Source organism: Protopterus annectens, chromosome 3.part1 (genome assembly GCF_019279795.1).
Source record: "Protopterus annectens isolate FY-2018-M chromosome 3.part1, PAN1.0, whole genome shotgun sequence".
Taxonomy (NCBI): Eukaryota; Metazoa; Chordata; order Ceratodontiformes; family Protopteridae; genus Protopterus; species Protopterus annectens.
In genome coordinates this window covers 1,679,837,814-1,679,850,222 of record NC_056732.1, presented here as the reverse complement: position 1 = coordinate 1,679,850,222, position 12,409 = coordinate 1,679,837,814, and the positions used below count along the sequence as shown (strand labels likewise).

Below are 12,409 nucleotides of genomic sequence, written 5' to 3'. Positions count from 1 at the left end.
ATGCAAGGTGTTCTTAGTGACCATATTGTCTTTAAACCTAACAAGGACACATCATTGCATTGAAGTACTAGTGTATATTTGTTTTCAGTCATCCTGATCTACCAAATAACCATTTTTTCCTTGTAGTCTGTGGTTCCTACTTTCACTGTGGCCATCTTAAACAATGATTTTTACAACCTTTCAGCCTACAGGTTTTCAAAAAGTATTGATGATTCTGTTATTTTATGCACTTTATGCACACTGTCCTGATAATGTATTCACAGAACTCAAGATAAGTGATACCATGGCATCAGTGGAGGTAAAACCAGAAAAAAAAAATAGCTGAGCATGAGATGTTTTCATCACTGTTTACATGGCCAGCCATTTAGTCAATGTAACAGTCTCAGTGTCCATTTATTACTGGAATATGGGGAATTCTTAAGAAAATTATAACTCACCAAATGTAGTTAATGATTCCTGAAAGGCAGAATGTATTGCAGGTTGTACATTGTCATATTTTTTAAAAATGCATTCATTTTTTAATACTCATTGTGTCTTCTTAAGGGTTCTGTGGAGCTGGGGTTTATGTTGATAGCAGGTAATAAGGCAAGGAAGTACTTTTGAGTGGGATGCCATTGGATGTGCACATACGCACAAACACACACATGAGTACAATTACAATAATTCAAAACACACACAATGCTATAAATTTAAAAGCTCACAAATTCATCTACAGTGTTTCTTTTGAATGTGGAAAGAAACCAAAAGACATGAAAAATCCATGTGGATACAGGCAGGGTACACATATTCCATGCAGGAACATCATCCACCCCATTCAGGAAATGAATGAGCGACTTAAGCAGTGTAAAGCAGTAATGCTACCTGCTGTACCATTGTGAAATCTGGGCTCTTAGTTCCTTAATTAACTACTCATAAGCCCTAACAGGCTCATATAAATTTCAGTTGAATGGAAACTTGCCAGAAGTTAAACATAACAAATTAGTGCAACACCCATAATTACACTACTGCTGCACAAAAGCATTTACACATTGAGAAAACAATGTCTAAAATTCACACTGCGGCCAGTTTGTCTGCAAGGGGACATTTACAATGTGCAGCTGTCCTTCCTGCACTGCCCTCCAGTGTCAATACCAAAATCACCCCAGTTCCCACTCAGTGGAACTTATGTAATCCTACTGAGTGATTTACACAAGCTCAACGATTAGTCAGAAATTAGCCTGATGAAGGAAGTAACATATATGGTAAAATCACATTCCAGCATTTCCTGTTTAAACCATATATAAGGTCAGTTTTTGTAGGTAACTATCCACAGAAATTCTTCACTCACTTTACTTCCTGTGCAGGTAAGTACTTTTAAGAGCACATTGAGATGAAGAGGAGTACAAAGTAAAAGAATGTAATTAAGAAGTATTTATTTTCTTGAGGTAATGTTTGAATTGTCTGCAATGCATATTTTGTTTTTTATTTGTTCTGTTTGCAGGACATGTGTGATTTAATTTATTACATGCAAGACGTAAGATCAATATTAATGACTTGATAAACATTCTACAAACTCAGTTCATTTTCAGTTGTTCATCTAAGAGAAGGAAGGACTATCTGTTGATACTCTTACATAGCAAACACAAAAGAGCAGAACACATTATACAGAAAAATGGTTTATATAGTGTTGTTTTTTCCCCATAGGTATATGCTCAGATTCTGGTAAAATCTATATTTTTGGTTTCTCTGCATTTAAAAGTATTGAAAATGAATAGGACATGTATAATTTCAAATGGCTACCATTACATTTTCTGTGTGCACTCAGTCTAGTTAATTTGTGATGTAACAATGAAATTAGCAAAATGTGGAAAAATCTGAGAAAATAGTATAGTACCTCTCAACTGCATAGATTTTTGCAGAATGTCCACATTTTTGTCTCATATTTCTGGTCTGTTCCTCATAAAATTCATGATTTTCTGGATTCTTTATGGCAAATCAGTGAGGAATGAATTCACTAAATAATGACAGTAATTTGAGTGTCAGACTTCATATCCTTCAGAAAGTGCATAGTAACACAAGACCTTTTATTCTAGCAACTTTCAAAATTTATAAAAAAGATATTTAAAATGTGTCCCTATTTTTGAGGCCTTGCCCCCTCATTATTTCTGGCTTTGTCCAGATTTTATGAACTAAGAGGGTGAGAGCTAAGATGCCAAGTGAAAATAATTGTTCATGTTCTCAAAGTCCTTAATATGAGGTCCATCCAAGAACTGACATCTGATTAAAAAAAATCAAAGAGATAGAAAGTTTCATTGAAATAGTTTCATTTCTGAATAATATCAGTTAAAGAAACTTGAATTTCTGTTGCATTTGGAAACTACTCTACACTAACCTACTGAGATATCTGGAGAGATATCAAATTATTCTTTGTGGTCCCTCCTACCAAGTGTTGACTATAAGTTGTGTCCTGGTATCACCCCTTGATTTACCACATCAATCAAGGACGGTTCAGGGTTGCTGTAATGGTTAAGATGTTTATCTCACAGACACTAGGTACAGGGTTTGATTCTTACCTTTGAAAGGGAAATTAGCTAGGCTTAAAATGACCTGCAAGGGCAGCTAGACAAGTACCTATCTATAATTCTGCTGCAGTGAAATACTGATTTGCTATAGGTGGAAGGTTCTAGATATCAATGCATCTAGGACAGGTGGATGGGCGACAGGGATGTATCAGCACAGTGCCATTCTTACAGTGGTGAGGACTTTGTTCTTTCCAAATTACAACCTAACCAGAGCTTGTTAGTTACCATTGAAATTATAGTTAAAACACAGAATCTATTTAACAGAGACTAATTTACAGTATATAACAAGAATCTGTTGGAGATTCTATTAAACGTTTTAAATTTAAAATGTAAGTCCTACAAGAAAACTGCATGGCATTTGCCTGATTATGTAACAAGTGTCAATGAAGCTGTTCATATTAAATATGCTCCTGACCAACCAAGCATGCTGATTGCAGAGACCATAAATGTACTAGGGTCACATCATAAATTACCAGCATTTCCACTCATAATAGCAAAAATGTATCAAAACAAAACATATGGCTGAGTTGCAGTCATAATGTAACAACTATGCATAAATGTGACCTCAGAACTGCTCTAAGAACCATGGTACTATATAGTGCTGATGTGTGTATTACCCGAGAGGAGAAATATCACTGGGTGTGGTGTATCTGCACACAGACGCAGGTGTCAGCTGCAGTGACTGTATATGCCTCACGTATATTAGCAGTCATTTAATTTCAATCTGTTTAATTTTATTTCTATCTGTCTATCTATTGCTCTATCTCTTTTATCTATTTACTGATCTATCTATCTTATTTATTGCATCTCTCTGTCAATGGCAATATGCAGATATATGTCATGTTATAAACTTAATGCATCTGGATATTCAAACCAGCAACAGAAGATGAATAGTAAAGTGTAGGTGACAGCGTCACTGAAACTTTATGAATTTTTATGTATTCAGACCTAGTGTGAACACAATTCATGTTTGCATAATGCTTCTATAAATGTAATCAACTGAGAGTAAATTTTCTTTGAATAGCAGCCTGTTCACTCTGCAATGGTCTGGTTATTCCCGTTTCTCCTCTTAAGAGATTATCTTAACTGTAAGTAAATATAGTGGGTAAACATTCCCGATGAATGTACACTGCTCTGCATCCTTTATATTGACTTTGTTTGTGCACTACTAAAACTGACTGACTTCCTTAGCCTTGTGTTTATTGGTAGAATTAATTTTGTTATGAATTCCTTGGCATGCTGAGTTTGCCTGATGAACTTGCAAAGTGCAATAACCGGTTATTTTCTTCTAGCTTCCTATACAGGTAACACTCCATCTATTAACATCTACACCAAAATTTAAATGTTGCAAAATCGTATATACCATAACATATCTCATTTGAGTAATGAACAAAAAAAATCTGCTTTCACTGAGCGGCAGTCTCAGTTATATACATCATCAAAGTTTTAAAGTAAACATCTGTCAAATATACTTTTAGAGATTCAGATTCAACATTCTACAATATTGTGCTAACACAGCAAACATTAACACCAGACACATATACTGCTGCCTAACAATGCCTGTCATATCTACTGCAGAGTAAAACTGAGATTTATGAATGCAGTTAAATAAAACAAAGTACAGTGTCATCAATTGTCTCAAATGGAATGCTACATTCTTCTTATGTTGAAACATGGACTGTTAATGTGTGAAAAAACAAATATTGCTACAAAATGAATGTTGTATCCTGTTATTTTGCATTTAAATTGCGGGTTTATTTTTTTAGCATTAATGTGTAAAGGAAAAATCAGTTTTACTGCTAGTGTGTCTGTACAGGACGGAATGGTAAAATTGCATGTGGCTAATTGCACCTAGGGCACCAGACCACAGACTATTCCCAAACTGACAATGTAGTCCCTAATTTGGTCAAAAAGACATGATAAAATATTTAGAACATTATCTTTTTCTGAGGGTGGTATTACCCACTCCCCTAGCCATGCGCGCGCGTGCACACACACACACACACACACACACACACACACACACACACACACACACACACACACACACACACACACACACACACACACATGCACATACAGTGTTTCATGACCTCTGAACACCTGCTCTATATTATTGACAACAAGATCACTGCACATTTGGTAGGAAGAAATATCTCTTGAGACTGACCCAAGTTTCTGGCTTTAATGATCTTCTAAATGCAAGTTTTAATGATTCAACTTAATGACTGTCTGGTGAAAAGTTTAGTCTCCTATTAAAATTCTAAAATGTTAGTTTGATTTCTTTGGTGTTTATTAGAGTGCTATACAGTTCTTAAAATATCACTGTGTCAAGTCAAATGCAGCAAGCAAAAATCTAAGGTGACCATGCCTATGGAAGGGGGAAGCCATCCAAATTCATCTGCTACCTGGAGCTAATATTTTTTGCAACTTCAGTTCAAAAAATATTCACAATGGTGAGAAGAATCATGCTTCAAGTATGCAATTATATAAATCTACACTTTTATCATCAAATCTACTAGGTTATCATTTATTTCTTTGTCTATTTGAATTTGTTAACCAGGGTGTCCATTTCACTGAATGTGGCATAGTTATTACCTGGTTCTGTAATATGGATGCAGAATATGAAAAATAAATGGAAAACCTTTTATCTGGTGAATGGAGTTATCCATATATAATTACTCCATATTCAAACAAGGTATGGTAATGTGGGGTCTGATATAGTTCCCAATTATTTCAATATATTTGTTTCTGTTTGAGAAGAAAGAGTTAATTTTATTAAGGCATTTTCTTACACTTATGTTAGATGATCGAGTTTTCAGAAACTCGAAATCCATACGGACAAGACCATATGATTGAGCTTCCGAAGATTTGGACATCAAAAAAAAAAACCCCACAAAAATTGACTTTTTTATCTTTATGCAAATTATATATACCAACTCTGAGATTGTACTATAGTGAAGAATAGGGTAAATTTCTCAATCCTCGCTGTACCATGATCTCCATTCAAAATCTTTGAGTTTTCAAAAACTCAATCATATGGTCTTGACCATATGAATTTCATGTTTCTAAACACTCAATCAATTGATCGAGATCCATTTTTTAGGATATCAAAGTGATGCAGCACTTAGCATTACACTCTCAAAGTACTAGGTTATATAGTTAAATTCCCACTAGTCATGCACTGTCATTCCCTCCTGCACCCTAATGACACACAATATACCAAAGTGCACTTCTAAATATATTTTCATTGGCATGTGTGTGTTTGTCTGTGTGTGCAAGCATGCTTGTTTGTGTGTGTGTGTGTGTGTGTGTGTGTGTGTGTGTGTGTGTGTGTGTGTGTGTGTGTGTGTGTGCGGGGTCCAGTTTTCCTTGCATTAGACTCATTTAATGCTGGGATAGGCTCTGTTTCTGTATGACAACAAATAGGATAAAACATGTATTAGGAAAAGAAAGAGGAATTAATAGCAGTTAAGTTGTTGCACATAAACATTTTATAAATTACATCATTTTTATATCATGGTGTTATTCAAATAAAAAAAACAGGCTGGTTTGGAATTAACATTTCAAAACACACAAACACAGATACGTACACACATATCTCTATCTATCTATCTATCTATCTATCTATCTATCTATCTATCTATCTATCTATCTATCTATCTATATCTCTCATGGATATCTGTAATTTGGTTGAGTACCAGTTTCAATGAATGGCATCTCATTGTCTTGAAATGATTGAAAGCCCATTTTATTGAATGTGGCATAGCTAAACCTAGATGTATAAAGCAGAACTTAATTATGTACAAATATATAAAGAAGCTTTATCTGGTGGTTGAAGTTACCAACAGAAAACTAAAGCTGGTGTTATTTTTTTCCCTGACAATGATTCCCTGTGTCTAGTATTTAGGCTTGTCTTCCCAGTTATGCGATCATGGACTTAGTATATTTAATTAAGGGTAGGATGGTGGTAGAACCTTGCAATGATAATTATTTCTTGTGTCTAGTATTTAGACCTATACTCCCAGCCATGTGACTGTGGAGTTAGTATATTTAATTAAGGGGTAGGATGGTGGTAAATCCTCACCCCAACAATGATTCTCTGTGTCTAGTATTTATCCTTGTCTTCCCAGTCATGTGACCATGGAGTTACTATATTTAATTAAGGGACAGGACTAGGGATAAAGCCTGCCCATGGGAGGTGCAGAAGGTTTGCCCCCTGCAAAAAAACTATTTTTGAACCCTTTTTCATTTGATGAAGTTCACTGTATAATGTTTCAATAATTTAGAATGCATTTAAAATGCGTTTCTATGAAATCAGTTTTCAACCATTTGAATTTGGTCATTTGGGATTCAACTAAATGGACAGTCAACCAAATATCATATAATCATATGTTAACATGTTTGTGGAGTATGCCTTAAAATGTAGGTAAAATGCAGAGAAGTGTGGAGCATGCTTTTCCATGTAGGTAGATCTCAGCTAATTCTCACTAATAATTTATTTACTTATTTATTTATGTATTTATTTATTTGTCATTGGTTATCGGGAAAATCAAACTGGGTAAAACCCATTCCCAGCTGAGCCCTGGGGAGAAAAGCTCCATTAATTTATACTGCATTATACTTACTTCTGCCAGTTACATTTCTATTTACATTTATACACATGCAGTAGTTAAATTTATACATTTAAAGATTTTAGAGAGGTAAAGTTACTAAAGAGAAAGCCCATGTGCAACTCAGTAGATTGTACAGGAAATAGTCATGTATAAAAATTGTTTTGTCATTTCAGTGAGAGGTTTAGAGTATTTTGTTTAAGGAGGTTATTTGGTGATTGCAGAGTGAGCACTAATTCTTAAACTGGTGATGAGCATGTGCAGGACCAGGACTGGTTAATATGTTTGAGTTTGTCTGAGAGTTTTATTAGTGTGGGAATATTATTACAGAGCTTAGCAATATATTGGGAGAAGAGTGAGTTTCCTGCAACATTATTTGACTTATTTGTAAGTAGCAAGAATTTGTTACTAGAACGGAGGTTCCTTTCAGGACAGTAGGGCAATAATATGTTTTTTTTTACTGCAGAGGATTTTTCTGGATGATGAAGGAGTTTGTGCGCTGTAGTTAGTTATGAATATGTTAGATAGTTGTGCAGTTCAATCCAGGTTAATTGCTTTAAGAAAATGACAATGGTAGGTCCTTATAATAAAATATAAGAAAGGTATTCAAATGTAATAGGCAGCATAATGGCCCATAAGTGACCATATAAAAGAATGCAGATAAAAAGAAGGAACTCAGGAAGTGAGGTTTTCAACAGAGGCTCTGCAATATGTAAAGCAGAGACTTTGACTGGACAGCTAAAGTTTGGAGAGTTCAACAAAGTTCAGCTGGGCTTTTGTGGAGGTGGTCTGGGACTTAATGCAATGAAAAGTTCTTTCATAATTGCTGAGATGAGGAGAAGGCCTGGCAGAATCTGCAGCTGGAATTTGTTTGCAAATAGACAGTTTCATTAGGGCAGAGTATGCTGTACAAAATTGACTTTTAAGATGGAAATAAGAAAAGTACTGTCTCATTTGTTTGTTGAAAGCCAAGTGAGCTGTAATTTCTGGGTTTTTTTGTTGCTGTTGCTTATGGCTCTACAAAATATAACTTTGTTTTTATATACAGTCCACTAACTCTAAGTACAAAGTATATATATATATATATATATCTATAGACACACACACACACACACACACACACACACACACACACACACACACACACACACACACACACATATATATATATATATACACATACACACACACATGCATATGTACTGGCACACACACACACATACACACACACACACACACACATATATATATATATAGTTATATAGTTATATATATGTATGGAACAAATGTACACATGCACATGTGCTGGCACACACACACACACACACACACACACACACACACACACACACACACACAAATTAAGTTTACTATTTCTATAGAAAAAAAATGAAAAGAATAAATTAGCATCATTGTCACATGCCACAAATTAAAAGCAGTATACCAAGAAGGTAAGTTTAGTCGGGTAAATGGTAACATGTGTAATAATTTTAAGATTTATAAACATTTTAGTAAATTGGCTGATGGTGTTTAAAGAGGGGTTATCTCAAAAGGATTATTATTCAATCTTTTAATGAAGCTGAGTTGAAAAGAACCACTGAAAAGATATTTTGACAGAGAAATGTATAATAATAATACAGATCCAGCCATCCGCAATTCTCTTTTCCCATTTTTGCGTGTGAAGTCTAGGTTTCACATCAGCTGTGACATTCATCTTGAGCCGGTGTTCACACCATCTCATGGCCAGCCCTGCCATGGTACACTGTGGAAAAATACAAATGTGTTTGCTTTTATTGTTAAACAAATCCATGTGTGCTGTACCATTTAAGTACAGCTCTTTGAGTAAATGTAATGAAGTGTCTTCAGTTGCTGGATCACAACCAGATTTTGTATATTGATGTAACAGATATGCAAAAGGAATGTTACTGGTTTACCACTGGATTAGTGATTGAAACAATTCCAGAATAACAAGACCAAAATATTGTTAAGCTAAAAATGTTGAGGAGCATAGGAGTGAAGAGATAGACTTGCACCCACTTCAGGACCCATGTTAGCACTTGTTTCTATGTTCGTGCAGGTCGGGAGGTTCAATATTTGACATTGTTTGCTCCTATATTCCTCAACATTTTTTACTTATGATCTTTTAGCCTCATTATTCTGGAATTCAAAATGTTACCGCATTCTACTGTGCATAGTAAGTTTTGTTTTGTAGTTCACGTCACTCTTAAGAATGGGAATTGCAAGTAATGCTTAAATTTATAATAATGATGTTTTAGGTATCATACCATTTGTCACGTATTCACTTTTTGTCATGTTTAATTGCTGTCTTAGTATGTTGTTTATTTAGCAGTCTATAGTTGTAACTGAAAAAGCCATTGTTAACATACAGGGCTGGTATGCTAAAGTCCTTGAGGTCCTCAAGTAAAGAGGTTCTTATGCAGTTAGTGGGCATGTGATTCAAGAGACCATTGGTAGACTAGGCCGATCTCTCCAGAGCACTGTCTGAGTGCGTGACTTGCTCAGAATCTCACAGCAAGTAAATAGAGGCTGAGAGATTTTGTTTGTGTCTTTTGGCTTATGCTGGTTAGGGGTTGCCACAGTGGAACTCCGGTCCGTTAATGATTGGTAGTGGATTTTTACGTGCCGGTTACCAGCCTGCCGCACAACCTTCAATTAAGGCACGCCCCATTTATGCATGCCTCCACACAGAAGACGCTCTAGCTAAGAACTGAACGGAACAACATCTTGCTATGAGGCGACAGAGGCTGAGAGATTATCAGTGCTATATATAAATATTCCATTCATAGTTTCAGTGTGTCACATTTCCAGGCCTAAATGGTAAAACAGCAAAAATCAGGTAACAGAGCGAAACACAGCTGGTAAGTTTTAAAACACATCAAAAGGCAGCGATTCCATCCATTGCAAGTCTTTTATTGAAACAAACAGATCAATGCATCACTGATATCTTATCAAACATCTTATTCTAAAACCCATCATAAAATATGAAATATATATAAAGAAATACATGTAAGGATATATATAAAAATATATATCATATTTTAATATACAAATACATAAATACTAATGGGAATATATGGTCAAACTAATAAATGTTCTCATTACATAAGGACACAAATTTCATGTGCCTATTATACACAACTGGTGAACAATTGGTTCTATCTAGACCTGGATGAAAGTCTGCCCTAAACCAGTATGGTTCCATCTCAATGACTCTGATGGTGAGCATATGTGTGTTGCCTCTCTCCAATACATGTTTAGATAGCGCATTGATTATGGACTTAACTTTAATTTGATATATGTTCACATATCCTGTCTCTGAGTTTTCTATCTGTCTTGCCCACATAAAATCCATCACATGCTACACATGTAGCAAGGTAAACCACATGCTCAGACTGGCAAGTTGCAGAGACATGGAACTCATAACTCATGCCATTTGAGGGGTGCATAAAATTACCACTGGAATTTATAAAGTGGCAAAAATTACAACTAGTGCAAGGAACTGTACCAGGGGGATACACCAAGTTTTGTGTATGAGAACAGATCCAACCTGAATAAGTTGTGTTATCATAAGAAAGGTAGGAAGGAGAATGTTTATGATACCTTTGGTACAGTTCCTTATCAAATAATATCAAATTAAAGGTAAGTCCACAGTCAATGCACTATCTAAACATGTACTGGAGAGTGGTGACAAACATATGTTCACCTTCAGAGTCATTGAGATGTTATTTACAGGTCCTAGAGGTGGTGACACTAGGAACCCTACTGAAACATAGGAGGCGAAATGGATAATTTGGTTTATGGCAGACCTTTATCCAGGTCTTAATGATAAGGTACCCCTGAAACCATTTTTGAAGTCATGAAGGCTTAGATAGAACCAATTGTTCACCAGTTGGTGAGGATCATTATATACTGTGTATAATAGGCACATGAAATTTGTGTCCTTATGTAATGAGAGTATTCATTAGTTTGAGCATATATTCCCATTAGTATTTATGTATTTGTATATTAAATATGATATATATTTTTATATATATCCTTACATGTATTTCTTTATATATATTTTCATATATTTTTTATACTTTTTATGTTTATTTTTTATGGTGCTGCAATTAATGGTTTTAGAATAAGATGTTTGATAAGATTATGATCTTGTCACTTTAAGAAAATGTTTGAATTCAAGTTTTTGGCCCCTTTTTTACTATATAAGGAGTTGTTATCAGTGATGCATTATGGTCCGATGAAGCTCTGTTGGGTGAAAACGCTTACCGGATTTATCTGTTTGTTTCAATAAAACACTTGCAATGGATGGAATTGCTGCCTTTGGATGTGTTTTAAAACTTATCAGCTGTGTTTTGCTCTGATACCTGATTTTTGCTGTTTTACCATTTGGACTGTGAAGGGTGTGCAGAGTGTTTACTATTTGTGAGTTTTTGTCTTGGTTTGAAGTTACATTTCCAGGCCTACCACACTGTCAGGATAAGCTTTCATACTGCAGTGACATGCAACCTTAGCCTTATCTGTGGGCAGAGTCAGTGACTACTACCCATTTTTATTCTGGGTTGCCCTTTGTTGCTTACCTGCATGTATAGCTCTTGCCCTTTTTTGCTTACCTGCATGTATAGCTATCTGTACACATGCTTCTCTAATATGGCAGTGTTCTTTCAAAATCTCTTCCAGACCTCTTCCATTGACTTTGCCTCCTCCTCCTCCATATAATTCATTGTTTTCATAACCCAGTCAATTAGCTTGTCAAATGCTTTTGCTCCGACAGTTCCAGATGTACTTCTTCTGCTTCTTCTCACACCCCAAAATCATGCAGAGGCATGAGCCTTCTTCTCTTCTGGGTCTTCTACCCTTTCCCCTTTATGCTGTTGGGAGTTTATCTATTCTTTTTTTTCCCTAAGGAAGCTATTCGTAAATTAAATGCAGATCTAGCCCAGGACCTTTTCTTATCTTTGCTATTCAGCTCACTGTCAGTGCAAAAGACTCATTTTTAGTCTCTCTAGTTGTTTCTTTCCCATTTCACTTAATGTCATCTCAGATGTTCCCTCTTTTCAGCTATAATATTTTTGTTCAGCTATAATATTTGTGTTCAGCTATACTATTTCTGTTCTATCCCACTACACGGTTTTCCATACATAGTCTAGTACTAATAAAAACTTACCTCTCAACTGTACAGATTTTCGCAGAATGTAATATATAGATTTTTGGTTA

General features: G+C 35.3%; 1 protein-coding gene across 1 annotated transcript in view; it reads left to right on the top strand.

The window, feature by feature from the left end:
- The first annotated feature begins 1,210 nt into the window (after positions 1 to 1,210).
- The window catches only part of LOC122798618, a 35,067-nt gene continuing 23,868 nt past the window's right edge, over positions 1,211 to 12,409 (top strand). The window contains exon 1 of the mRNA XM_044067705.1: positions 1,211 to 1,343. The gene's annotated coding sequence lies outside the window, so the exon portion shown is untranslated. The remainder of the gene's footprint in view (positions 1,344 to 12,409) is intronic.